This window comes from Arachis ipaensis, chromosome B5, assembly GCF_059453495.1.
Source record: "Arachis ipaensis isolate K30076 ecotype BB chromosome B5, ASM5945349v1, whole genome shotgun sequence".
Taxonomy (NCBI): Eukaryota; Viridiplantae; Streptophyta; class Magnoliopsida; order Fabales; family Fabaceae; genus Arachis; species Arachis ipaensis.
Window position 1 is genome coordinate 115,686,842 of NC_142440.1, and position 5,007 is coordinate 115,691,848.

General features: G+C 40.4%; 1 non-coding gene across 1 annotated transcript; it reads right to left on the reverse strand.

Moving 5' to 3' along the window:
* Positions 1–755: 755 nt before the first annotated feature.
* LOC148565466 (small nucleolar RNA R71) lies at positions 756–863 on the reverse strand. Its single transcript, XR_015884233.1, has one exon. It is a non-coding gene; the product is annotated as a small nucleolar RNA R71 (small nucleolar RNA).
* Between the last annotated feature and the right edge of the window lie 4,144 nt (positions 864–5,007).

Here is a 5,007-nt window from a genome sequence, read left to right on the forward strand (position 1 = left end):
AACTCTTTTTCAAAATAATTTTCGAAAATTCCCCCCTCTCTCTCATCCTATTCTATTTATTCATTCATTAACTAACATTACTTCCTCACATCATCACCAAATTCGAACCCCATCCTCTATCTGTGTTCGAATTTCTTCTTCTTTTCTTCTACTAACAATAAGGATCCTCTTTACTGTGACATAGAGGATTCCTCTTCTTTTCTTTTTCTCTCCTCTTTATTATGAGCAGGAACAGAGAAAAAGGCATTCTTGTGGAAGCAGATCCAGAACCTGAAAGGACTCTAAAGAGAAAATTAAGAGAAACTAAAATACAACAATCCAGAGATAACCTTTCAGAAATTTTCAAACAGGCAGAGGAGATGGCAGGCGAAAATAATAATAATGAAAGGAGGATGCTTGGTGACTTTACTGCACCTAATTCCAATTTACATGGAAGAAGCATCTCCATTCCTGCCATTGGAGCAAACAACTTTGAGCTGAAACCTCAGTTAGTTTCTCTGATGCAGCAGAACTGCAAGTTTCATGGACTTCCATCTGAAGATCCTTTTCAGTTCTTAACTGAATTCTTGCAGATATGTGATACTGTTAAGACTAATGGCATAAATCCTGAAGTCTACAGGCTCATGCTTTTCCCTTTTGCTGTAAGAGACAGAGCTAGATTATGGTTGGATTCTCAACCTAAAGACAGCCTGAACTCTTGGGATAAGCTGGTCACGGCTTTCTTAGCCAAGTACTTTCCTCCTCAAAAGCTGAGCAAGCTTAGAGCTGATGTTCAAACCTTCAGACAGAAAGAAGGTGAATCCCTCTATGAAGCTTGGGAAAGATACAAACAGTTGACCAAAAAGTGTCCTTCTGACATGCTTTCAGAATGGACCATCTTGGATATATTCTATGATGGTTTATCTGAGCTATCAAAGATATCACTGGACACTTCTGCAGGTGGATCCATTCACCTAAAGAAAACGCCTGCAGAAGCTCAAGAACTCATTGACATGGTTGCTAATAACCAGTTCATGTACACTTCTGAAAGGAATCCTGTGAATAATGGGACGCCTATGAAGAAGGGAGTTCTTGAGGTTGATACTCTGAATGCCATATTGGCTCAGAATAAAATATTGACTCAGCAAGTCAATATGATCTCTCAGAGTCTGCATGGAATGCAAGCTGCATCCAACAGTACTCAAGAGGCATCTTCTGAAGAAGAAGCCTATGATCCTGAGAACCCTGCAATAGCAGAGGTGAATTACTTAGGTGAACCTTATGGAAACACCTATAACTCAACATGGAGAAATCATCCAAATTTCTCATGGAAGGATCAAAAGCCCCAACAAGGCTTTAATAATGGTGGAAGAAACAGGTTTAGCAATAGCAAGCCTTTTCCATCATCAACTCAGCAACAGACAGAGAACTCTGAACAAAATGCTTCTAATTTAGCAAATCTAGTCTCTGATCTATCTAAGGCCACTGTAAGTTTCATGAATGAAACAAGGTCTTCCATTAGAAATCTGGAAGCACAAGTGGGCCAGCTGAGTAAAAGGATCACTGAAATCCCTCCTAGTACTCTCCCAAGCAATACACAAGAGAACCCAAAAGGAGAGTGCAAGGCCATTGACATAAGCGCCATGGCCGAACCTCTGAGGAGAGGAAAGGACGTGAATCCCAAGGAGGAAGACCTCCTGGGACGTCCAGTGATCAATAAGGAGCTTCCCTCTGGGGAATCAAAGGACTCTGAGGCTCATCTAGAGACTATAGAGATTCCATTGAACCTCCTTATACCCTTCATGAGCTCTGATGAGTATTCCTCTTCTGAAGAGAATGAGGATGTTACTGAAGAGCAAACTGCCAAGTTTCTTGGTGCAATCATGAAGCTGAATGCCAAATTGTTTGGCATTGATGCTTGGGAAGTTGAACCTCCCTTGTTCATCAATGAACTAAGTGATTTGGATCAACTGACATTGCCTTAGAAGAGACAGGATCCTGGAAAGTTCATAATACCCTGTACCATAGGCACCATGATCTTTAAGGCTCTGTGTGACCTTGGTTCAGGAATAAACCTCATGCCCCTCTCTGTAATAGAGAAACTGGGAATCTATGGGGTGCAAGCTGCTAAAATCTCACTAGAGATGGCAGACAGCTCAAGAAGACAGGCTTATGGACAAGTAGAAGATGTCTTAGTAAAGGTTGAGGGCCTTTACATACCTACTGATTTCATAGTCCTGGATACTGGAAAGGAAGAGGATGAATCCATCATCCTAGGAAGACCTTTCCTGGCCACAGCAAGAGCTGTGATTGATGTTGACAGAGGTGAAATAGTCCTTCAATGGAATGAGAACTCCCTTGTATTCAAAACTCAAGGATCTCCCTCTGCAACCATGGAGAGGAAGCAGCAAAAGCTTCTCTCCAAGCAGAGTCAACCAGAGCCCCCACAGTCAAACTCTAAGTTTGGTGTTGGGAGGCTACAACCAAACTCTAAGTTTGGTGTTGAACTCCCATATCCAAACTCTAAGTTTGGTGTTGGAGAGTCTCAACAAAGCTCTGCACATCTGTGAGGCTCCATGAGAGCCCACTGTCAAGCTATTGACATTAAAGAAGCGCTTGTTGGGAGGCAACCCAATGTTTATCTAACTCTATTATCATTGTTTTTCATGTTTTCTTAGGTTCATGATCATGTGGAGTCACAAAATAAATATAAAAATTGAAAACAGAATCAAAAACAGCAGAAGAAAAATCACACCCTGGAGGAGCATCTGTCTGGCGTTCAAACACCAGAACAGAGCATAGTTCTGGCGCTGAACACCCAGAATGGGAGTATCCTGGCGCTGAACGCCCAGAACAAGCATGGTTCTGGCGTTCAACGCCAGAAATGGCAGCAAATGGGCGTTGAACGCCCAAAATGGGCACCAACCTGGCGCTGAACGCCCAAAGTTGTGTGCAAGGGCATTTTGCATGCCTAAATTGGTGCAGGGATGTAAATGCCTTGACACCTCAAGATCTGTGGACCTCACAGGATCACCTCAGGATCTGTGGATCCCACAGGATCCCCACCTACCTCATCATCTCTCTTTCCATTCATGATCATCCCTTCTGTTTTCCATTTACCACTCACATCCATACACCCACTACCTTCAAAATTCAACATCTCTCTCCCACCCATATGGCCGAGTACACACTCCCATCCATCTCCTCCATATCTTCTTCATTCTTTCTTCTTTTGCTCGAGGGCGAGCAACATTCTAAGTTTGGTGTGGTAAAAAGCATAGCTTTTTTGTTTTTTTCCATAACTATTGATGGCACCTAAGGCCAGAAAAGCCTCTAGAAAGAGGAAAGGGAAGACAAAAGCTTCCATCAAGGGTCTATAGCTCAGTGGTAGAACATTTGACTGCAAATCAAGAGATCCCTGAGATACCTCAGGGGATACATTTTCTTCCACACAATTATTGGAAGCAACTAAGGGTGGAACATCAAGAGCACTCCATCATCCTTCATGAAATCAGAGAAGATCTAAAAGCAATGAAGGAGGAGCAGCAAAGACAAGGAAGAGACATAGAAGAGCTCAAGGACATCACTAAGGTGGACTCATTCCTTGTTCTTACTTTCTCTGTTTTTCGTTTTCTATGTTATGTGCTTATCTATGTTTGTGTCTTCATTACATGATCATTAGTAGTTAGTAACTTTGTCTTAAAGTTATGAATGTCCTATGAATCCATCACCTCTCTTAAATAAAAAATGTTTTAATTCAAAAGAACAAGAAGTACATGAGTTTCAAATTTATCCTTGAACTTAGTTTAATTATATTGATGTGGTGACAATGCTTCTTGTTTTCTGAATGTATGCTTGAACAGTGCATGTCTTTTGAAGTTGTTGTTTAAGAATGTTAAATATGTTGGCTCTTGAAAGAATGATGACTAGGAGACATGTTATTTGATAATCTGAAAAATCATAAAAATAATTCTTGAAGCAAGAAAAAGCAGCAAAGAACAAAGCTTGCAGAAAAAAAATAGAAAAAAAAATTAGGCGAAAAAAAAAATTAGAAAGAAAAAGAAAAAGCAAGCAGAAAAAGCCAAAAGCTCTTAAAACCAAGAGGCAAGAGCAAAAAGCCAATAACCCTTAAAACCAAAAGGCAAGGGCAAATAAAAAGGATCCCAAGGCTTTGAGCATCAGTGGATAGGAGGGCCTAAAGGAATAAAATCTTGGTCTAAGCGGCTAAACCAAGTTGTCCCTAACCATGTGCTTGTGGCGTGTAGGTGTCAAGTGAAAACTTGAGACTGAGCGGTTAAAGTCAAGGTCCAAAGCAAAAAAAGAGTGTGCTTAAGAACCCTGGACACCTCTAATTGGGGACTTTAGCAAAGCTGAGTCACAATCTGAAAAGGTTCACCCAATTATGTGTCTGTGGCATTTATGTATCCGGTGGTAATACTGGAAAACAAAGTGCTTAGGGCCACGACCAAGACTCATAAAATAGCTGTGTTCAAGAATCATCATACTGAACTAGGAGAATCAATAACACTATCTGAACTCTGAGTTTCTATAGATGCCAATCATTCTGAACCTCAATGGAAAAAGTGAGATGCCAAAACTATTCAAGAGGCAAAAAGCTATAAGTCCCGCTCATATGATTGAAGCTCTGTTTCATTGATAGTTTGGAATTTATAGTATATTCTATTCTTTTTATCCTATTTTGATTTTCAGTTTCTTGGGGACAAGCAACAATTTAAGTTTGGTGTTGTGATGAGCGGATAATTTATACGCTTTTTGACATTGTTTTTAGTATGTTTTTAGTAGGATCTAGTTACTTTTAGGGATGTTTTTAATAGATTTTTTGTTAAATTCACATTTCTGGACTTTACTATGAGTTTGTGTGTTTTTCTGTGATTTCAGGTATTTTCTGGCTGAAATTGAGGGACTTGAGCAGAAATCAGATTCAGAGGTTGAAAAAGGACTGCTGATGCTGTTGGATTCTGACCTCCCTGCACTCAAAGTGGATTTTCTGGAGCTACAGAACTCGAA